This window comes from Crotalus tigris, unplaced genomic scaffold, assembly GCF_016545835.1.
Source record: "Crotalus tigris isolate CLP2741 ecotype Arizona unplaced genomic scaffold, ASM1654583v1 scf7180000018122.1127207, whole genome shotgun sequence".
NCBI lineage: Eukaryota > Metazoa > Chordata > Lepidosauria > Squamata > Viperidae > Crotalus > Crotalus tigris.
In genome coordinates this window covers 167556-191983 of record NW_024096835.1, presented here as the reverse complement: position 1 = coordinate 191983, position 24428 = coordinate 167556, and the positions used below count along the sequence as shown (strand labels likewise).

At 41.4% G+C, this 24428-nt stretch overlaps 1 protein-coding gene across 3 annotated transcripts in view; it reads left to right on the top strand.

Annotated features, from left to right (window-relative positions):
- ABHD6 (abhydrolase domain containing 6, acylglycerol lipase) overlaps positions 1-24428 on the top strand; it is a 75018-nt gene that overhangs the window by 18019 nt on the left and 32571 nt on the right. The window contains exon 1 of one of the 3 annotated variants that reach the window (XM_039348085.1): positions 17497-17812. The exons of 1 other annotated variant lie outside the window; for it this stretch is intronic. The gene's annotated coding sequence lies outside the window, so the exon portion shown is untranslated. Of the gene's footprint in view, positions 1-17496; positions 17813-24428 lie in introns of those variants that run through there. One more of the 3 variants, XM_039348084.1, reaches the window with a different exon arrangement.

Genomic DNA, 24428 nt, shown 5'->3' with positions numbered 1-24428 from the left:
AGCCATTACACCGGCTCTTAGGCAAGCAGGCTCCATGGCAGTGGACTAAAGATCATGAGAGAAGTTTCAATGAGGTTAAGGCCTTGCTCTCTTCAAACGCGGTGTTAACACATTTCAATGAGTAATTGCCTGTATGCATGCAATGCATCTCCTTATAGGGTGGGAGCAGTACTTAGCCATCTGAAGGCTGATGGGACACAAGTCCCTGTGGCCTACTACTCAAGGACTCTGTCATCTGCAGAGCGGAATTACGCTCAGATTGACAGAGAAGCCTTGACAGAGAAGCCTTGGCCATAGTGGCTGGCATAAAGAAATTCCATGAGTTCTTATATGGCCACCTCTTCATGGTCTACACAGACCATAAGCCTCTGCTGGGTTTGTTTACCACTAACAAACAGACATCACATATTATTTTGCCACGTATGCTGAGATGGTCCATTTTCTTGTCAGTATATGACTACACTCTAATTCATAAACCTGGAAAAGAAATGGGCCATGCTGATGGCCTCAGCAGATTACCTCTTAAACAGATAGAGGCAGATCCTGCTCCTGCCATTAATATTCTTTCCATTCAGGAGTTACCTGAATCTCCACTAAATGCTAGGGACGTGGCTGCAGAAACTGTGCTGACCTGGGTGTTGTCAGGGTGGCCTGACACGTGCCCAGATACTGAGTTCCAAAGCTTCTGGCACAAGAAGCATGACCTTTCCACTTTCAAGGGGTGCCTGTTGTGGGATAGCAGGGTAGTAATCCCAGCCTCATTGCGGTCTGGAATCTTGCTCTCTCTGCATGAGGGACATCCTGGTATAGTAAGGATGAAAGCGCTTGCACGCAGCCATCTTTGGTGGCCTGGGCTCGATAAAGCCATCGAGGCTCAGGTGCACAGTTGCCAACTGTGCCAACAGTCATGGCCTGAAATGCCTCAGGCCCCTGTACATAGGTGGGAGGAAACTCAAACCCCGTGGTCACGGGTGCATATAGACTATGCTGGGCCCTTTCGGGGCAATTCTTCCTTCTCATTGTTGACAGCCATTCTAAGTGGCTAGAGGTTGTTCCTGTTTTCTCCACTACTACTGCCAGGACCATCCAGGTGTTGAGAAGAATTTTTGCCTCGCACAGGCTTCCAGATGTCCTGGTTTCAAATAATGGCCTTCAATTTACTTCTTTTGAGTTCCAGGCTTTTCTTCAGGCCAACTTGATCTGGCATGTGACTTCTTCTCCCTTCCACCCATCCTCCAATGGACAGGCTAAGAGAATGGTGCGCACTACCAAAGATGCTCTCAAGAAACTGACTTACGATAACTAGCATCACAGGTTAGCAGATTTCCTTCTTGCACACTGCACCACACCTTGCACAGCTACAGGAAAGAGCCCTGCAGAACTCCGCTGAGTTCACTGCCTTATCACCAAACTGGACAGGTTGCACCCAGACCGGGTAGCTTCACAGATGTCACAACCGCGGGCACCTAGGAGACTTCAGATGGGCGATCCGGTTTGGGCAAGGAACTATGGGCCTGGACATCTCTGGGTCACAGCAGTGGTCTGCAAGATCTCTGGGCCACTGTCATATGAAGTTGCCTTGGATGATGGCTGCGTTCTTTGCAGACACATAGACCAACTGCGTTGGAGGCTGGACAGCCACGTTTCCACTCCTGGCTCTGCTCTGGGAGGGAGGAGGAGGACCATAATATGGGTTCTGGGGCACAGGTCCCTAGGCCTAACAGGGCCTCACAAGCTGATGAGGTCGTTTGGGAGTCATCCCAAGCTTCTGCAAATGCTCCAAACAGGAATTCCCAGGATAGGGGGTCATCCCGCATATCCGTTATTGCTCCAGACAGGGAGTCACACTGGGAGTATCCACATTATTCAAACATGTCTGATAGTGCTCCAGACAGGGAGACAGACTGGGGGTATCCACATAAATCAAACACAGCCATAGAAAGGGAATTCCATCAGGGGCACTCTCATAATTCAGCTATTGCTCCAAAAAGGAAGTCAGTAGCAAGGGAGTTTGCCATGGAGGCAGCTCCTGACTCTGGCACCTCTGGCATGTGCTCGGGGGCTATGGAGTACTGGGGCACTTCCGCCACTCAGGCCTCTCCATCTGCTGGCCTTGGGCTCGAGGGACAGTGTTCCCAGGAGGAGTCCATTGTGGACTCAGGGACTTCCACCCCTCCAAGGTACACTGGCTTGGACTCAAAGGGTCCAGCCAGTTAGCAGCTGGGTGGGTCACCTGGGTATTTGGGGCATCAAAGTCCTGGCCTGCCTAGCCTGGTGGCCGAGCAGGTAGGCCAGGCACTCTCACCAGGGTCACCTGGGTATTTAGGGCATCAAAGCCCTGGCCTGCCTAGCCTGGTAGGCGAGCAGGTTGCCCAGGCAACCTCACTGGCCCTTAGAAGGTCGCAGTGGGCCAAGTGCCCACCTAAACATCTAGGAGATTATATGAGGTTGCTGTCAACACATGAGGAACCTGAATGAGGGGATTAACACTTAGTAAGAGTATCATATATTATTATGATTTTGGATACATTTATTCTAGTTAATAATTATTTTGAAAGGCATTTGCCTGCATGCAGACTGAGCATTTCCACCCTCCTTGCATTTGAATAATGCAGCTGTGTTCCATTCTCCTTGCATTGCACAATGCACCTATGCGTAAGCTAGGTGTGTTTCATCTAGGGGGGGAGGGGTGTTGTGTCCTGAGCCTGCAAGAACTGAAAACAGGCTCAGAATTGTTGAAAATGGTCCTGGGCAATCCAAAAGCTGCCCGGGACCAGACAGAGTGGCGCCAGCCTTGCGCGCATGCTCAAGGCGCGAAAATGGTCAATTCCTATTGGTTCACACTGTCTGGGTTTCAGGCACTATAAAAGGCCTGCGTGCCTTTTGCTGCTTGCTTGATTGTAGGAGAGAGAAACAAAGAGCTTGTTGTTTTCACCATGTGTCTTCGTCAATTGCCAACGAGCCGAAAACACAATAATAATGATATCATGGTGTGGTAAGGGTGGGGAGGGCAAGATTAGATCCTATTACTAAGTGTACCAGCAAAAAAGGGAAGGGACGAAAATGAAGAGGAAGATCAGGTTTTAAAAAGCTAGAACAAACCCATCACTTTATACTGACATTTCCTGTTTGAATAGCAGGTGCTAAGGCTCTTGTTTCCCTTTCTGATAGGTGTGGCCCTTAACTATAATGCTCCTACAAAGTGTTCCAACTCTGACTGATGGATGGGACTAGTGTGATTATTTCCCTTTGTCGATGATATTACTGGTGTGGGAGATAATTTATGAGAGCAAATCAGATGTACCTGAAGTCTCTTGCAACTAAAGCTAAGCAGGTTTGGACGTAAAATGGGAATCTGGCAGGGGCCCTTTGAATATCTTGCCCCCCAGAGAGAGGTTGGTTCCAAATCTCCTGATATTCTTTAAAGACCTGGCTCTGCCAGTTAGCTCTGGGCTCCAATGGGGGAGCTTCATAGTAGAGGTGGTTGGTAGATCCTGTTCTGTCCTCCTCATCTTTTAATTGAGTTGCAGTATTTGGTTTTTCATAGTATTTTATTATGTCTTTTATCTTTTGTATAGTATTTATTTTTTAAGATTGTAAGCTGCCCAGTTACCCTCTGCAAAGATGGGCAGCCAATAACATTTACAAGCAAGCAAGCAAACCAACCAATCAACCAACCAACAAACGGAGACTCCTCCCCAAATGGCTGATGAAGGGTGAGGGCTTTTCCCCCTCTCTTACCCAATATGACTTTGGACCCACCTGGGAGGGGGAATCTTGAAGATTGCAGCTCCTTATGGCACCAGCCAGAAAGTCAATGGTTTTTTTTACATGTCTTCCTGCCAGCAATACATTTTAGTAAGCAAGCCTGGGACTTTTAACCTTACTTTTTCAACTTTTGTTTTTGTTCTTTAACTTTAAATGTTAATTGGCTGGCTGAATGCTGATTTATTTCAAACACCCCCCCCCCCCGCTAGACTCTATCTGCTATTTCTGCTTTCTCTTTATTTATTTATTCTTTTTAATTATTGGATATGTCTAGTTTAATAAAAAGAAAGACTAGGGGTGACATGATAACAGTGTTCCAATATCTTGGGGGTTGCCACAAGGAAGACTGAGTCAAGCTATTCTCCAAAGCACCTGAAGGGAGGACAAGAAGCAATGGATGGAAACTAGTCAAAGAGAGAAACAACCTAGAACTAAGGAGAAATTTCCTGATAGAACAATTAATCAGTGGAACAACCTGCCTCCAGAAGTTGTGAATACTCCAACATTGGAAGCTTTTAAGAAGAGATTGGACAACCATTTGTCTGAAATGGTATAGAGTTTCCTGCCTAAGCATTGGTTGGACTAGAAGACTCCCAAAGTCCCTTCCAACTCTGTTATTCTGTTCTGTTCTGTTCTGTTCCACCCTATCCCATCCCGTCTCATCCCATCCCATCTCATTATGTGGTCACTAAAAATAACTTGATGGCAATTAATAGTCAACGCAAATGGACTTCTCCATGAATGCATCTGGGTTGTTACCTACATTACCTACATTAGTGGCCATCATCAACTCTCATTGTATCAAAATGCAGTTTAAGTAAGTACTTCATTTTAGAAATCGCGCATTTAATTTTTAATGGATGCCCCTCCATCAGTATGCTCATGAGGGACAAATATTTCATTTTCTTCACATTTTCCCTACCATGCATAAATGTATAGACATGGGTCCTGTGTCTTGTTAGTCACTTTCTGTTTAGAAATCCTAAATCCTATTGGTTTTCTTTGTAACCCTCTAGTAAGTTTAGTACCTCAAGTGCTTATCAGAAAAAATATATAAAAATTGGGGGGGGGGAGGGAAGAAATGATCTGATTTGTAGTGATATTAAATGGATCCTATTTTCCAAATAAACATTCTTAATATAGCATGGCTCTACAAATACTTTTGCCTGCACTTTTTAGAGACATTTATGCTTTGCTCTTAACATCCGGAGAGAAGAAGGAGAAATTCAAGGCCGCATGAGGGAACTGATAGCAGAACAGGAAGTTATAAAAAAAAGTTTCCAAGGAGAAGAGATGCAGTTGGGTTACCACCTGGCAATTATTTTATCCTCCAGAGGATGAACATGGGAATGTAGGAAGAATGGGTGCAAATTTGAGGGGAAACACACAAAGAATGACCATTCTGTACTTTCAACCCAGCAGGTTTCCCTTATTAAAATCAGATCCATTTTTTATATTTTCTTATAAAATAGTAAGGGAATATAGTTGGCTTCTTTTTTTAAAACCAATAATTGAAGGTTACAATTCTATACCAGCTGTAGGAGGGTCGAGAAGCAACTATAAACTATATGAAGGCATGAAGAGTGTTTCAAAAATAGACTAAAAGCAAAATATAACTTGAACCAAGCTGAGTGTTATTTTTGACAAAAGAAAAAAAATACAAGCAATAGCTGAATGAAGACAAACAACAGAGCAGGCTCCAGAAGAATTTGAAATGATAATTGTGAAACATAGTAAATGCTACATTTCATTCTTTATACGCAGGTTGACTGTTGTTGCAGTGCAGCATAGCTAGAAGATTCCCAGCTTAAGGAAAACTGATTTGGAGTGGAGCTGCTTTGCTGGGGTTAAGAAGTCCTTTTTTTCTTAATCATATCTGATTCGCAGAGACTGCATGGACGGTCCCTGCAGCTTTCTTGACAAAATTTTTCAGAAGTGGTTTTCTGGACTAAAACTCAAGGTCTACCCATTTCTGTCTTTACATCAGGGGTGTCAAACTTGCAACGTCACGTGACGTGTCACAATGTATCGCAACTTTTTTTCCATTGCCGGCAATGGGGTGGGCGCAGTTTTGCCATGACGCATCCAGCCCGTGGGCTGGCAGTTTGACACCCCTGCTTTACACCAAACTAGCTCTCTAGGCAATTACTACACGGTGCTGCCATCTTATGGTATCACTATCCTGATCACCACAACCTTAATGTAGATGCACTGGATTGTACAGTACTTTCCGTTGAAAAAAGTAGTCTAAGATTAAGGTGCACTTTAGCAGGGCTTGTATAAGATGCTGAACCCTACATCTGGGTTAATAAAAAGCGGCAGCTTAACATGATGTCACAGAACGTACTTGGATAATGACTAGAGTCTCAAAGAGTGCAGTATCACAACTAACACCATTTCATTTTGATCAGGTTGGTACATGCAAAAATGTACAGAAAGCACTCAGATCAGGAAGGAAATGTATAGAAAAGAGAGTGACTTGAACACAAACATGAATGTGTGTTGTATTCTGAGGACGATACTTCCCTATTTTTCATTGCTCACCTGGAGTCAAAACTCTTTTATGTCAACATGCTGAAAAGCATTCATTTATAAGGTGGGTCTGGATGCAGGGATGTCAGGCTCTGGTAGAGCTACCAGATCTGTGCAGCAGATAAATAAATTATTTTTAAATAAATTATTATTAAATAAATATATATCATAATATATAATACAATGACAGAGGGCAGAACTGATAGATATCATGTTTGATAATAATATGATTTGTTTCTTTGTGGCATGGTGTGTTGCATAACTCAGGCTACAGTTTATACTTCAAAGAAGTGTTTTTTAACCTTAGCAACTTTATGTGTGGACTTCAACTTCCAGAATTCCCTAGCTAATACAGAAAATTCAGAGTTGTCACTTTTTGCTAAATATCATTTAGACCCTAAGACAGAAAAATGGATGAGACATTTAACTCCCACTTCCCCCAAAAGAGAAGATATAATGTATATTCACAGAAAAATGCTTGCATAAAATAAGTATGCATTTTAAAGATAAAGATGCTAATTTAAAATAATTATTGCTATTACCTAGCGACATCTATATCTAACTTAATTATATCTAACCAGGGTACAACGTTTTCTGGCAAAATGTTTTTTTCTGCTGTGTCCCCATGATATTGGGTTCATTTCATCTTATCCATGAGTGAAATAGGCTTTAACTATCCTTAAGGGTATTGATGTTAAAGACCATTTCCCTACTTGAGTCAATAATAGCTTCTCACTTTAACACCTATCATGTCAGGGGATGTTACATGACCAGGAATGGGTCACATCAGAGCAGAACCTATTGGCTGTTTCACCTCTCTAGCCCTAACTCAGAATCACCTGTGAGGTCCTTGTTGCGCTCTGAGCTTGGTTGTTTTCTTGCAGATGTTTCATTACCCAACTAGGTAATATAAGCACTGACAATCTGCAAGAAAATCTCAGAGCTCAGAGAGCACCAAGGATCCCATTGTTCAAGCTGAGCTTACAGAGATTCACTTCGATTGAGACTATGGAAAGAAAAGTCTTCATCCTGGCTCTTCCAAGCCGGGGATAAATAAGCAACATGGCGGCTGCTTTAGAAAGAAGGTTGCAGCTTATTGAAGAGCCAGACAGCAAGATGGTTCTGGCAGGAAAGAGGGAGGGGGAAAGGGCTGAATACATGTGGGTAGTAGGTTTTTATACCCCTCTGGAGCCTTTTGTTTAAAGTAGTTTCCTGTTTCAGGCTTTGTATTTCCTGTGTCACATATTCTGACCTGAGTCTGGGTGTGCCATTCTGGTATTCTTGTTGTTGTTGGGTTAATCCTATTATATATCCTGCTTCCCTGGTGGCTAGGGCTAATGACTCCTAGAGTTTGGGTGGGGTATGCAGATTTTAAGTGTCTTTTCTTCTCCTAGCGTCCAGCTCCAACTTTCCTGATGGTTTACATTTGCATTTGTATAGAGCTGGCTTCTGCTTGGGACAGAGACTTGGGGGCAGGGTTGGTTTCTGCTTTTAAAATCCTTTTGAGGAAATATATTTTTCTGCCCTTTTAATATTTCCTTCTCTGGGGGGGCTGACTTTCCACAAGACTCATCCATATTGCACATTTTTTCCTCAACATTCTGACTAGCCTTATGGTTTCATGAGGCCCCTTGCAGTCGAGCAATTGTTTCTTTTCTTTGAGCACGTGCTCTCACTGGTTTTGATCAGCTGTTCACAGATGACTGTGCATCTTGAAGGAGCAAATGTTGCACAGGATGTTATGAACGGATGGCACATAGACCCATTCCTTCCCTCTAAAGCACCAGGTAGCAGAGCAGCGAGCATCTTTAAGCAATTTATGAACACTCAGTGTGTTATGGACAACAAACATTCTTTGCCTTCACTTTCACTCACCGGCTCATTCCTCCAATTGCTCACCTGACTTTTGTGACTGGCTACAGCAATGCTGGATACATAGACGCATTGTGTAATAGCACTAGATTGCTCAGCCAAAGGTACTGTACGTGCTGTCACTATCAACTCTCAAAACGAAATTAGCTGAGGCCATTTCCTCTTCGGTTGCCACAGAATGGGAGGGATGAGTGTTTTATCTTAGGCATAACAATATGTTGTTCTGTGGGAACCAAGGTTATTGTTAACTGCATTTTGGCAGGCTGTAGTCTCCATTAGAAAGCCTGCACAAATAATTAATTGGGGAATGTAATTTATGACTCACTGTTGGGTTGGGAAGTTTTGCAACTTTGTAATCTTTGGGGAGGTGTTTCAGTTTTGGGTTCATCATTGAACCCAATGGTTATTATGTAGCCAAATAAAAATGTTCTTTAAGGAAATTCTTTTTTGCCTTGGAGTTCTTTTTTTTGGTCTCATCTTTCGGAATCATGACAGTCACTTTGTGGCTCTTATCAGTTTAGCAAAATAGTGTATCAGTGAAATAATATTACAACTAAACTGCATGAGAAATACATCTTTACTGGTTCTCCTGCTGTTGCTTATATAAAGAAAGGAAAAGAGCAACATGGTTTGGTTCCCTTTATCACTCCATTTTTAAAACATTTATCTAGTCACTGGGAAGAAGGTAAGAGTCAAAGGTATCTAGGTTATTGGCAAAAATGTCAGCATGGGAATGGCAATAGTGCAATTAAAGTTCCACCTGCTTTTTTATGTTCATTGCATTACACAAAAACCAGGTGGAACTTTAATCAACCTGTTGTGACTATCATCTTGATTTTTTTTTAACCACACTGCATGAATAACCCTGATGTTAAGCCGAGTACTGTAGTCTGCCCCACACCATTTCCGTATTAGCACCATGGTAGGTAGATGCCTTTCTCTGATTTCAACTGGTGACATGATAAAGAGGATGCTCAGCAAAAGCAGAGGTATCTGCCCATCTGTTTGCCTAAAGCAGGCTGCATATGCAGAACCAGGATAGCAATATTTAGCAGAGACCAGAGGAGATGCAGACAAGCAGGAGATGGACTGGAAATGGGGATAGCAATTTACACGATGGATATTCAGCACTTTAATACAGCAGGGTGTCCTAGCTTTGCACAGTAAGGGGAAGAAAGAAGAACAATTAGAAGCAAGAGTCTAAGACAGTGATGGCGAACCTTTTAGAGACTGAGTGCCCAAACTGCAACCCAAAACCCACTTATATATCATCTGGTGCCGGATGGGTGTGGCATTGGGTGGGCGTGGCCCATTGGGTGGGCGTGGCCCATTGGGTGGGTGTGGCTGCGGTGGTAACAGCAGACTGGGTGGGACTAAAAAGTTCAATCAATCAATTCCAACTTTGCGAGATCTTTTTTTTCCCCACGAGAAGTTGAAACTGATTGAAAAAAGTTGAACCTTTTTTTTTTGCACGGCGGCGGAGACCTAAAGTGAAAAGATTTTATAAAACCCAGCTGAAGGCCTAGGACTGAGGCAACAGCTTGCGTGCCCATAGAGAGGGCTCTGCGTGCCACCTGTGGCACGCGTGCCATAGATTTGCCATCACGGGTCTAAGACATCAAAGTGCCTGAACTGCAGGGGAGATCAAAATGGACAAGATGGGAGATGTAGTGGGACTTGAATGGTGATGTCATCTTGCTTGTTTTAATCCCTCCTACGGTTGCTATTGCTCATAACTTTGGTTTCTGAAGACTGGGGAGAATCCCAGAGTAGAGGAAGCCAGAGAAGAGGTGTTCCCACCAATGAGAAGGAATCCCATTCTGCAGCCCCAAGGGAAATTTAAAAGCTCGCTGTCAGGTCTCCAAATCCTTATCTACCTTGCATATATATTCTTGTGCTTTTGTTTTGGGGTCTGCCATTCTACTGGGGGGAAGGGGGTTATTTGCTTTTGCTTGGGATAATTTTTGCTTTCTACTTTTCCTCTCCCGCCTCTATCCGTTCAGTGAGACAGTTACAGAGAAATGAAACTGGAGAAGGCCTTGAGATACAGTGGGGCAAAAAAGTATTTAGTCAGCCACCAATTGTGCAAGTTCTCCCACTTAAAAAGATGAGAGAGGCCTGTAATTGTCATCATAGGTAGACCTCAACTATGAGAGACAAAATGAGAAAACAAATCCAGACAATCACATTGTCTGATTTGGAAAGAATTTATTTGCAAATTATGGTGGAAAATAAGTATTTGGTCACCTACAAACAAGCAAGATTTCTGGCTCTCACAGACCTGTAACTTCTTCTTTAAGAGGCTCCTCTGTCCTCCACTCATTACCTGTATTAATGGCACCTGTTTGAACTTGTTATCAGTATAAAAGACACCTGTCCACAACCTCAAACAGTCACACTCCAAACTCCACTATGGTGAAGACCAAAGAGCTGTCGAAGGACACCAGAAACAAAACTGTAGACCTGCACCCAGGCTGGAAAGACTGAATCTGCAATAGGCAAGCAGCTTGGTGTGAAGAAATCAACTGTGGGAGCAATAATTAGAAAATGGAAGACATACAAGACCACTGATAATCTCCCTCGATCTGGGGCTTCACGCAAGATCTCACCCCATGGGGTCAAATGATCACAAGAACAGTGAGCAAAAATCCCAGAACCACACGGGGGGGACCTAGTGAATGACCTGCAGAGAGCTGGGACCAACGTAACAAAGGCAACCATCAGTAACACACTACGCTGCCAGGGACTCAGATCCTGCACTGCCAGACGTGTCCCCCTGTTTAAGCCAGTACATGTCCGGGCCCGTCTGAAGTTTGCTAGAGAGCATTTGGATGATCCAGAAGAGGATTGGAAGAATGTCCTATGGTCAGATGAAACCAAAGTAGAACTGTTTGGTAGAAACACAATTCGTCATGTTTGGAGGAGAGAGAATGCTGAGTTGCATCCAAAGAACACCATACCTACTGTGAAGCATGGGGGTGGCAACATCATGCTTTGGGACTGTTTCTCTGCAAAGGGACCAGGAAGACTGATCCGTGTACAGGAAAGAATGAATGGGGCCATGTATCGTGAGATTTTGAGTGCAAACCTCCTTCCATCAGCAAGGGCATTGAAGATGAAACATGGCTGGGTCTTTCAGCATGGCAATGATCTCAAACACACCGCCCGGGCAACGAAGGAGTGGCTTCGTAAGAAGCATTTCAAAGTCCTGGAGTGGCCTAGCCAGTCTCCAGATCTCAACCCCATAGAAAACCTTTGGAGGGAGTTGAAAGTCCGTGTTGCCCAGCGACAGCCCCAAAACATCACTGATCTAGAGGAGATCTGCATGGAGGAATGGGCCAATATACCAGCAACAGTGTGTTCCAACCTTGTGAAGACTTACAGAAAACATTTGACCTCTGTCATTGCCAACAAAGGATATATAACAAAGTATTGAGATGAACTTTTGATATTGATCACATACTTATTTTCCACCATAATTTGCAAATAAATTCTTTCCAAATCAGACAATGTGATTGTCTGGATTTGTTTTCTCATTTTGTCTCTCGTAGTTGAGGTCTACCTATGATGACAATTACAGGCCTCTCTCATCTTTTTAAGTGGGAGAACTTGCACAATTGGTGGCTGATTAAATACTTTTTTGACCCACTGTATGTGTCAACCGTGCCAGTTACCAGCACATCATAACACCTGTGGATTGGCTGGATTTCAAATGGATACTATGACTTTGGTGGGAGGAGGAAGATCGCTAGTTTAACTATACCGTTTGAGTGAGATTTTCCCCAGATCTCACCTTGACTTCCCTACTGTCACTAGCTCCTAATAAAAGTTTCCTTTTGAGACAATGCCTGTTTCAAGAGTTCTGCTTTCTTGGGTGGTTAGCTGAGGTGGGTCCTTACACTTGCTATCTCGGTGTTTCTCCTGGATTGAGCTAGTTAACTTCCAGAGTTAATTGGCTTAGCTTTCATTCCATTCTGAAAGTTCTTTCTGCGGGGGGGGGGGGAGAGGAGAACAGATTAGTGCTGGCATAGTAGATGGGAACAATCCTTTTTTTAAAATTAGTTTTATTCATTTATAATATAAAATGTGAAGACAACAGTAGAAAAAGGGAAAACAAAAAAGGTGTGAAGAAAGGGAGGGGAAGAAACAAAAGGCATTAACTTTCAACTCTCTCTGTTGCAGTAAAACCAGACATTAAAATCAAATCTCAACTTTTTACATTTCTATAGTAGTATGCACTAGCCATTTCTCTATTCAGCAAATCAGTCTAATTGGTAAAACCCAAAATCACAGTATCATTTTTTTCCACCTCAAGCACAAAGTCCAGAAGTGCTTTCCAAATAGAAACAAAAGTATTTATGTTCTTTTCTTTGATCAGCACAGTCAATTTGGCCATCTCTGCTAATTTCATCAGCTTTTGTAACCATTCGTCCATGATAGGAATCAAGATATACTTCCACTTTTGTGCATAGGGCAATCTTGCTGCTGTCACCATATATAAAATCAGAGTTCCAATTTTTTTTCCAGTTCTCTTTCCATTAGGCCCAGAAGGAAAGTTTCTGGTTTAATCTTTATATTCACTTTAAGAATTTTCGGCATTAATATATGGATCCTATTTCTTTACCTTATCAAATGTCCACCATAAATGATAAAAAGTCTCTTCTTTACATTTACATTGCCACATTCATTTGAAATACTTTTATACATTCTAGATAACTTATCTGGTGTTAAATACCAGCGATACATCATTTTGTAAAAAATTTCTTTTAGGTTATAATTTAATGTGAATTTTAAGCCTTTTACCCACATATTCTCCCATTGTTCAAATGTCACATTATACCCATAATTCCTTGCTCACTGGATCATACAGTGTTTTACACTTTCATTTTCCAAATTCAATTTTAATATTGTTTTATAGACCTTGGCGATTATATGATCATCACTACCACGTAGTAGGATTTCCAATTCATTTTTAGCAAACTCAAAACCATGGCCTTTTTTCTCTAGTTTAAATCTTTCCTTCATTTGTTGGCATGTAAACCATTAGAAGTGTGACCTTTTAATTCTAATTCTTCCCTAACTTGAGGATGGGGTCTCTGGAATTGAAATATACTATTTTACCATACATCTTTTACCATACGGCTTTATCACCATTTCTTTTCTAAAAAAAAAGCTTTCGTAAAACTTGTTTTATATTTATTCCAAACTCTTAATATGGTGTGTCTAATAAAATGATTATTAAAATCAACATTTACTTTATCATACCATAAATACCCAAGCCATCCAAATGGGAAGATGGGAACAATCCTGTAGAAAAGCTCAGAGTTATTTTCATCAACCAAAGCTGAAATACATTTTTATTTCCTATAATATTTTATATAGCATTTGGAATACTGTACAAAACTCTAGTAAAGGGAAGCAGGAAAGCAATGGCAAATTGAAGAATGGGCTGACGACCAAGGCAGAAGGAAGAGCCAGTGAACGAATTGGCGCCCTAAACTCCTCTCCAGATTAAGGGGAGGACCTGGGATCTCCCATAGTTCTCCATACAGATACTCCCCACGATGAGACTATAAGACAGCAATTTCTGGCGGGTTTTACAGCTCTGGAAGTCTTGCTCAAATTGCATTCGGAGCCTTTAGTTCACTTCTTGTCTTAATAACTTTCACTGATATGTCTTGTAAATTGCTTTTCTGGATACCAAGAACCTTGAGAAGGATAAGTTTTATTACATTGGTGATTTCCCTTCAGTTCTCATGGAAAGAAGTTTCATGTCAGTTTAAGAACTTAAAGAAAAATCTAATGTTTGGAAATAAGCATTAATTTCAGAGTGTTTTAAACAGACCAAGGGTGAACTTGATTGGAAATCAGATTTTGAACTAAGAACATTTCCTGTTTAAAATCCTATTTAAAATATATGAATATTTTGAAGTTAAGTGTGAGAAATCTTTCCGGGGGAAAATGTAGATTAGAGAAAAATATAATAAGAGGAGACCTCTTTTGCTGAAGGCTTTTAAGTATTTAGGACAAAATCAGCTAAAGTACTTTTCTTTAATTCTGGTCCTCTCTGCAGCCTCAAAGCTGTGACAGGAGCTTCCTATTGTTTTGAGCTGAGAAAAAGAGAAAAACTATAAAACAGTTTCTGGGGAACTACCAGAGGACTGGAAAAGAGCTGATGTAGTTCCCATCTTCAAAAAAAAAAAAAAAAAAAAAAAAAAAAAAAAAAAAAGGGGGGGGGGAAGGATCCAGGAAACTACAGTCCACTAATTTTATCACCTGGTCAAAGAATGTAGTAAGATTTATCTGGCATGATCTGTTTTTGAGAAACCCATGTTGGCTTTTGTAATGACTTTGTTTGCCCATAGGTGTTTGCTGATTCGTTGATTGATTATCTTTTCCAAGATCTTCCCAGTTATTGAGGTCAGGCTGATAGGTTCGTAGTTTCCTGGATCCATTCCCCCCCCCTTTTGAAGATGGGAACTACTTCAGCCCTTTTCCAGTCCTCTGGTAGTTCCCCAGTGCTCCAGGATCTTTGAAAGATATAGTTCAGTGGTTCTGAGATCACATCTGCCAGTTCCTTCAGAACCTTGGGGTGTAAACCATCTGGTCTTGGTGATTTGAACTCATCTAGAGTGGGCAGGTGCTCACTTACCATTTTCTTGCCTATCTTAACTTGTGTTTCTAATCTGTTGTTTACAGTAGTGTTTTTGATAGGTTGGACTGTTTTTTCCCTTTGTGTAAATACGGATGCAAAAAATGAGTTGAGTAGTTCTGCTTTCTCCCTGTTGCTTGTCATCTTCGTGCCACTTTCTCCCACTAGTGGACCAATCATTTCCTTAACCTTTTTCTTGTTTTTTACATGTTGAAAGAAGCTTTTTTTGTTATTTTTGACTTTTGTTGAAAGCCTTAGTTCATTTTGAGCCTTACCTTTCCTCACTCCAACTCTATTATTATTATTATTATTATTATTATTATTATTATTATTGTTGTTGTTGTTGTTGTTGTTGTTGTTTCAGTAGAAAAGCCAATTTTAAAAGATATATATGTAAACTGTGCCATTTTTGTTGATTGTCCAACTAGCAGCTTCATTTGGTTACTAAAGATGATTTTCTAATGTTTGGGACTCAAAAAACTGCCTTAGCCAAAAAACCAAACTACATCTCGGTTTTTTCCCCATTTTTCATAAGAAATATGTTTGCACATTTATAGGATGAGATTTACAAAGGATGCTTGTATTTTTTAGCATGTTAAAAATATTTTTCAACAGAGGACTATGGAAAAATCATTAAAAGCTAGCTTAAATTTTATCCCATTGATTCTTATCTCCTATTCCATTATTTTTCATACATTAGTTCAAAGATATCCCCAACATATTGAAGACAGGTAACCATACAACAGTTTCAAGGCCATCATCATGGCTCTGAAACACATTTTAAAGCCATCATCGTGGTTTTAAAAACAATACTCCTTTTTCCCTTGAAGGATGTCGAGGACCTGCCATGCTGAGTCTGTAATATTCCACTTCAAACGATTTTTTCTGTTTTTCATCTGATTGAAGCAAAATGCTTCAAATTAGCGCTGCACTTTCGGGCCCCATTCCCCTTGGGCACGGGATGGCAACCCGCGGCTCTGGAACCATATGTGGCTCTTTCAGCCTTCTACTGCAGCTCCCAATCCTCCTCCGCCATTTGCAGAGAGAGAGAGACAGACAGAGAGAGGCACTTGCACTTCCCTTCTCAATCCATTGGGATTGAGCCCTGCCTGCCTGCTCCGTCCACTGCTTCCACTTGCCTTCAATGCCAGCGTAATGCTGCTTTATCTACATATTCCAATCGCAGCTATTTTGGCTACAGCCTGGGGACCTCGGCGAAATACAAAGCAGTTGGTTGGAACCTGCAAGAAGACAGAGGTCCAGAAGGTCCAGAAGCCCCCCCCCCCCGAGAGAGAGAGAGAGAGAGAGAGAGAGAGAGAGAGAGAAAGAGAGAAGCGCAAGTGCCTCTCTCTCTCTCTCTTTCACCCACACACACACAGACAAACACACTGACTGGGGAAGAGGACTGGCAGACCAAGGGCAGGAGACGAGCGCCGTATAAGAATGTCCATGGTGCGTCAGCTGTGATGAGGTGCCTGAGATGCAGCAAGTGTCTTAAGGCAGCTGTGTTCATTTGTCCTATTCCGTTCGGGCCGGTTCCTCTTCCTCTCGATCCCCGTGAGACCAAGATAGAAAAATTTGTGTATGTGGGCGTGTGCGGGTGCTCGGGTCAGATGAATGAATGGGCAGAAAGAGAGAGAGGGATAGGGAGGGAGAGAGAGAGAGAGAGGGAAGGAGGGAGGGAGGGAGGGAAAGGGAAGGAGAGAGACAGAGGGAGGGAGAGGGGGGGAGAGGGAGAGGGGGGAAAGAGGAAGGGAGGGAGGGAAGGAGGAAGGGAGGGAGAGGGAGACGGGGGGGAGAGAGAGAGAGAGAGGGAGAGAGATGCAGGGAGGAAGAGAGGCAGGGAGAGAGATATATGAATATATGTAGTTGTCCTTACTAGACCATTAGTAAAGAACATTTAATGAAATATTTTGATGTTTTTTCAATTAAGACATAAGGTGTGGAGATAATTATGCCGTATTTAAAGATGGCAGATAAGCTACTAAAATTGTTTTTATCTGTTGGCATGAAGGAGAAAGATTTGTTTTTTCTTTCTTTCTCCTGTCTTTTTCTCCCCCCTCCCCCACAATTTTTTTCTTTTCTATTTTTCTGTTTGTAGTTTTTATAGCTTGCACCGGCTTTTTATTTCATAAATACGAGGAGGACTCAAATAGACATTGAGTATTTTATTTGAAAGTAACCTTCCACCCAGCATCTTTTTTGGGGGGTGGAGGGGTGGAGTTCAAAATGTTTGTGTTGCATGCAGAAATAAAAATTTGTTTTCTTTGTGGCAGTTCATTGGTTTCATAACACACTATAGTTTTTTTATACATAGCATAAAGGTAAAAAGTGATATACACAGTGTTATCTTCATTTTAGATGTCAAAAGGGTTTTGTGGCTCCCAGTGTTTTCTTTTCTATGGGAAACGGATCCTAATGGCTCTTTTGAGTGTTTAAGGTTGCTGACCCCTGCCCTCGGGCAAGCCCAATTGAATTCAGCGGGGCTTCTGAGAAGACAAGCCTAAGATTTTGCATTGAAAATCAGTGCAACTCTTCAACAGTCTGCACAGAAACCCCACGAGAACGGGACCGGAGCTTTCATTACAATTATTCGTGGTAAGCTCTTTGCTTTATCTTACGTGTGGCGAAATAAGCAAGATGATCTGGATTTGGACTCTCGTGTTAAAAGCTGCCAGGCTACCTTTGGATTTTACTCAAAGGCAAGCCCATCTGGATTTATTTTGGACGATAGTCTAACAAAGGAAGATAGGCGGGAATTGGCTTTGAGATCGTCGTTATTAATTATCGCGCTGATGCCCGATGCGCTACCTCAGCACGTCCATCTCCGACTTTGGCCAACCCACTCGCCTTTTCTGTCGGAGGAACCACACCTTGCCTTTAATACACCGCTTTGCCTTTAATACACCGCGAAGCAGAAAAAGACCGGCCGAAGGAAGTGCCCGGGGAGCAGGTTATTCTTGAGGCTGAAGTCATTGCAGCGCTCAGGTAGATTGCCGGAGCGGGGTGGGCACGGCGGGCAGCCCTAACGAGGTCTCCGTTAGGCAAAACAGGGAGCGGGGAGGTTGGCTTGGCTACGGTTAGGAAGTCACAGCAGCCGCTGCAGCGACAAGGAGGAAGCAAATAGATGGGACCGAGAGGACTGCTGGAGCGGGCGCTGCACCACAGGCTAGGCGGATTAGCAGTACGTGGCTTTTCCCCGGGGAGTAAAGGACTCTGGGATTCCCGGGGCCCGGCAGCCATTGGCAATCCTTCATTGGAAGCCGGGCCGTGGCGGGGGAACTTCCTCGGCGGAGCCGATTCCCGGTTCCCTGAGCTTTTCTTCTGGGCGGCCCTGCTGGCCATGTCTCCTGAGTTTGGCAGCGGGTGCAAAGCGAGGCAGTGTTTGGCGGTGCTGCTGGATGGAGTGCAAGAACTTGAGGCCCTTTCATATCAATTCCCTCGGCATTAAAGGGTTAAAGATGCCGAGACTGGTGCACAGCCTGGTGCGCCGTAATAGGCGAGCGATCCTATCGCGTAAAAGACAGGGGACCTAATTCCGAATATACGTCGCTCATTAAAGTATAGCTGGGTCTGGTAGCCAGCGTTGCTTTTTTTTTAAACACGCAACTGTGTATGCAGACAAGGCCTCTGCCTTAATGCGTGCTTAAAGTTGCCAAACTGTTTTAAGATTTGAGAAAACAAAATCAGAATAATAGAAAATTGGTAAAAGATCACGGACTGTCCTGTAGGAGTCTTTACCCACCTGTTAATAATAAAGTTGGAAGGGACCTTGGAGGTCATCTAGTCCAAGCCCCTGCTCAGGCAGGAAACCCTATACCATTTCAGACAAATGGCTGTCCAGTCTCTTCTTAAAAACTTCCAGTGTTGGAGCATTCACCGCTTCTGGAGGCAGGTTGTTCCACTGGTTAATTATTCTAACTGTCAGGAAGTTTCTCCTTAGTTCTAGGTTGCTTCTCTCTTTGGTTAGTTTCCATCTGTTGCTTCTTGCCCTGCCTTCAGGTACTTTGGGGAATAGCTTGACTCCCTCTTCTTTATGGCAGCCCCTGAGGTATTGGAACACTGCTATCATGTCCCCCCTTATCCGTTTCTTCATTAGACATTGTTGTATATTCTTGTGTGAATTATTCTCAGGAATATTTTCAGGGCATGACTCATTAAGCTTATTGTTCTGTATTTGGTACACTTCTTTGCATTTATTTTTTTGGGGATTGTCACAAAGGTTGATTTTAGCCAATCATTAGGTATCTTTCCTGTTTCATATATCCGATTGAAGAGCTGCAGTAAAAAATTCTTCCCATTGTCTTCCAGCAATTTTAAAATTTCTACTGGGATATCATCAGGTCCTGTGGCTTTTCTTGTTTTTGCTATTTTTATTGCATGGTCAACCTCCTCCATAGCGATATTTGGTCCAGTTGTTATACTTCCCATATCTATATCATCCCCAGTGTCCTCAAAAAGTTCTTCAACATATTCCTTCCATCTTTTTAGTTTTTCATCCTCATCTAAGATAATTTTCTCCTCTTTGTCAACTAAGTTGTTGGTTTTCTTTTTGTAGAAGTCTGCTGCTTTTTTCACTTTTTTGTGTAAATTGAAATTATCATGCATACGTTCTGTCTCTTCTATTTCCTTGCATCTCTTAGCAAACCACTTTTCTTTTGCCAGTCGAATTTTTCTTCAAATTGTTTTCTGCAATTCATTGTATTTTTGTTCGTTTTTATTTTTATAAGATCTTCTTTCATCCACGAGATGAAGACTTTCCTCCATCATCCACTGTTGTTTCTTGTGGTACCCCTCTCTCTGTTTTGAATTTGTTCATATTTACTGGAGTACTATTTATTTGGATCATTATCACTCTTATCGGATACAGGAATAAAGGATTCGATGCATTTATTTACATGATTGTTTACAATTATAGCTACTCCATTTCGATGGTGTTTGCTATTCTCACCAGAGTAGTAGATAGTATAATTTCCTATTCTACACATTCCATTTTCAGGCCAGCGCATTTCACTCACTCCAATATAGAGATATTGTATTTGGACATTTTTTGGATAGTGTTGTATGTTTTCCCAGCTTCGTATAGGGTTCTCAGATTCCACATACCAATTCATAGTTTTGGGTTTATCATGCTTCTAGCAGACCGGGAGATTCTTAGCACCCCTGCCCCATTTAAGGGGTGCCCGTACTCAGGGCCATTGTTAGGTTTTGCTGCCATTAACATGATTTTCCTGGGAAATATATAGTGTAGTAGTCTTTCCTTTGCTTTCTACACCGCTGTGCACATGCTGTTCAAGTGGCTGCCACCACACCGTGTGCTGTTCTTCTGAATCTGTTCCAACCAATATGGTCTCCGCCTTCAATCGATACTGGGGAGCCAGCTGCCACTCATTAGGCCTGTTGGTCCAGGGGAGGTATTTGATTCCCTCCAATCCGCCATTACAGCATAAAAGCCATAATGGGTAGGGCCCCCCAATCTGCTACCTGGGGACGTGCTCTGTGGGGGTTCCAGGCTCCCCCTAAGAGCTTTTAGGCAATAGCAAGTTGTATTATTAGGTTTAGCCACAAGATGTCGCCCATACCTTTTAAAATTATTTTTTTTTAAGTCCAAAATTTTTATAATCCTTTTTCCAATTTTACTTCTTTTTTGTAAGTAAAAACCCAAATCTTCAATAAGAGTAAGAAATCTTTTAGTCCTCAAATTTTAGAAAGATAGAAATCCAGTTATAATCAGGTTACTATTTCAGCATTTTAAACTCCCCTGGATAGTCAGTCGCTGCTGTTTTTAGAGGGTGGGATAGAATTTCCCTTCCCTTTCTCCACAGGGGGGAAAACACTTTAGTTAGCTTGTACAGGTAGAAAAATATTAGGATTGAAGAGAGGTTCAGATCTCACCCAGTCTCACCCGCGCTGCTTTATAGGTGCCTGGTGGTAAGTTTGACTTGGGCTGTGTGCAGCCTAGTGACGGGCCATATTTCTATGGCCAGTCTTTTGTCCGCCAGTTTGGAGGGCTGCCCCAGATCGAGCGGAAGGGTCCCCTCCTTGCTTGTCGCCCCTACAGGGTGACTTTCAACCCTTTCCAGGATCCCTCAGCGGTGCGAAATCGGATGTGGAAGACGGAGCTCTCCACGTTGGCAAACCGGAAGTCTAAGATGGCTGTTATGTGCTCCTGGCTACTTTCCTTCGTGACCAGAGGCAAGCTCGCCTGACCAATAACCAGCCAAGACACAGTGAAGGCCTTTTGTTTCGTTTATTGCAATAAGCGGGGAGAGAAGCTTTCAAAGCTTGGTTCTCTCCAAAGTTTTAACCCAAAATATCTCCTTCTTTTATTCATCCCTCTCACCGGCCGCTACAGCCCTCCTCTTTCCCCATTGGCTGAGGTAGTATGAGGTTACACTCTTTCCGTCCGCCTATACACATTTCCTGATAACATACTAAATCATATTCACTTATACAATAAGAATAAGAAAAATTATTTTCCTATCGTTATTTTTAAACTCAATATATATATTTATGTCTCCACAATAAGCTCTTTTCCTGCTCTCCATTCCTCTCTTCTTATCTTATTTGGCATGGTTTCCTACTTTCCTATACTTCCTGGCTAGCCATTTCCTTTAAAAACAATTATTTATCCATTTTATGACTTTCCTCTTTCTTTCTCAGACCCAGCTATTTTTGCCTATATGGTTATCTTACTTCCTTAATCTCTTCCTGACTCTCACCATCTGTATTTTTTTCTATTAGTTTCCATTGTATTGTATTTTTAACTGACTGAAGATTTATCATATTGATGTATATTTATCAATCCCCCCTGTATTTCTGTATACTCTGATGAATCTTCATTTTTGGCTATATTAGATAACATAAATTGAATCTGTATATCTTCTCCAGAGATGTTTTTCGCTACTGACCCCAATGTTTTAGTGCAAAATGAAATACAGCAGGGTATACATTGGAGACAGACACAACACATAATACCTATCACAACTATAAACACTAGTCCTTTAAATATTTGTTTTAACCATCCAAAATTGGGAAGCCAATTTGTTAACCAACTCCAATCACCCCACATATTTTCATACTTTTGTTCAGGAGCGTTGGGCACATTCCTGATTCCTTTTGCAATATCCATTCTGCTTCATGATTATCATCTATCTTTAAATCCCACAAACACATTTTTACCTTTATTTCCCAGGCTGTTCTGGTGTGTTGTCTTCAGTAATATTAGAAGTAGAATCCACCCTTCATGATTATTACACAGTATTTCACACCCACAAATTGATCCACAATTACAACAATAACAATAATCACTAGCTATTACAGAGGTAACACATCTACCACCTAATTCTTGCAATGTACATTTTCAGTTTCTAATGGTATGACTTCTGACTTAGTTATTCATTTTATTTGTAACAAACAACTTTTATTTCTCTGATGAGTCACCACCAACATCTTTGTTCTTCGTCTGGGGTCACCTGAAATTCTAATAAAGATATTCAAAATAGGTAGGGGTTCTGGTCCACTACCCATTCAAGTCCTTTTAAACGTGGCTTTCAGTCCTTGTCCTGGAATAACCGTCCACCCTCTTTCAGGTCCAGTCACCACCTTTGCTCATGTGTAGTGAGTCCAACCCTTCTCAGCCCTCGGGACAGCAGATATAATAAGGAACTTCCTTTCTTTGGTTGTAGAAGTTCCTCCTTCCATTTACGATTCAGCACACACTGTCCCGGCTGGATCTTATGGACTGGAAATTCCAAAGGAGTTGTTTGCGCCACCAAACCTTCCTGTCAAAGAGAAGACAGAGACCCCAGTACTTGTTCTACATTTAGCTATTTGTCTCCCTCCTTTGGGAGTCTTAACCCTTTATTAATCCTTTTACATATCAAATATCCCTCTGTAGCCCTTTGGGCTATCCCATAAATTCCAAGGGTAGCATACAATTTCAAATACATTTCTACCTATGCTTTAATTCCCCAATATTTCCCCTCATATAGTTTTTGGATCACCATTCTTGCAGTACCTTGTAATAACCACAGAATCCCACCCGTTGTCTCCGTTATTGTTTGTTTTAACACTGGAAATTTTGTTGATTAAAATTCGGGAGTCTCAAGAAATAAAAGGAATAGAAATTAATAAAAAAGAATATAAATTAAGAGCCTTTGCAGATGACTTGGTTGTTACTTTGTCTCAACCTGTTTCTTCGGTGGTGAAATTATTACAATTGATTCAACAATATGGACGTGTTTCTGGCTTTAAAATTAATAATAATAAGACCAAAATATTAGCTAAAAACATGACTAATGGTGATAAACAGGCTCTAGTTAACTTAACAGACTTTGAAATTGTTGATAAGGTAAAATATTTGGGGGTTACATTATCTGCTTCTAATGTAAAATTGTATAAAAATAATTATGAAAAGCTGTGGATGGAGGTACAGAAGGATTTAAAAAACTGGAATAATTTACAGTTATCCCTTATGGGCAGAATTGCAGTTATTAAAATGAATGTCCTGCCAAAGTTTATTTTTTTGTTCCAAATGTTACCTATCTTAAAGAACGAACGTAATTTAGATGAATGGCAAAAAGGTATTAATAAATTTGTTTGGGCAGGGAAAAAACCAAGGGTGAAACTTAAAATAATGCAAGATTTTCGTGAGAGAGGTGGACTCAAGGTACCAAATATGAAATTGTATTATGATGCTGTAGTATTGACATTGATTAGCGACTGGGTGAATTTAACAAATACAGAAATACTTCATTTGGAAGGCTGGGACCTATTTTTTGGATGGCATGCCTATTTAATATTTAATAAAAAAGTGGATTGGGTTTTTAAGTCTCATATTATAAGAAACTCTTTGCTAAGAGTGTGGAGAAAGTATTATAAAAGTGACTTCAAAATACCATTATGGGCTATACCTCGGCATGCCATAGAAGGTATAAGGAAAGGGGTAAATATGGACAAGGTCTCTTACGTACAGTTATTAAGATGGGATGGCCAAGACTGGCAGTTAAAATCTTTGGAAGAATTAACACATGAAAACTTAACTTATTCATGGTTCCAATATAGACAAATAGTGGATAGATGGAAGATGGATTGTAAAATGGGCTGGCTTAGAGAAGATGAAATTTTTTTAAAACAAGTAAGAGATCAAAGGCCAACCCATATTAAGAGAGTTTATGGGGTTTTAGTGGAATTAGATTCAGAACTTGAACTAGTTAAAGATTGTATGATTAAATGGGCACAGAATATTGGTGAAACGATTTCAATGGATACTTGGGAACTTATTTGGATAAGAAATGTTAAATTCACACAAGCGCAAAATTTAAGAGAGAATTTTTATAAGATGTTTTATAGATGGCACCTTGACCCAAAGAAAATGTCCATTATGTACCCTAATCTACAGCCGAAATGCTGGAGATGTGGATATTTGGATGCTACCTATTACCATATTTGGTGGACGTGTAAGCATATAAAAGCTTTTTGGATTAAGATATGGTGGAATATTCAAAGAATTTTTAAAAGGAGGGTAAAATTTACTCCGCAATTATTTTTACTAGGTATTGTTATTGACTGTGATGCTAAGGAGGTTATATTGATGTTAAAT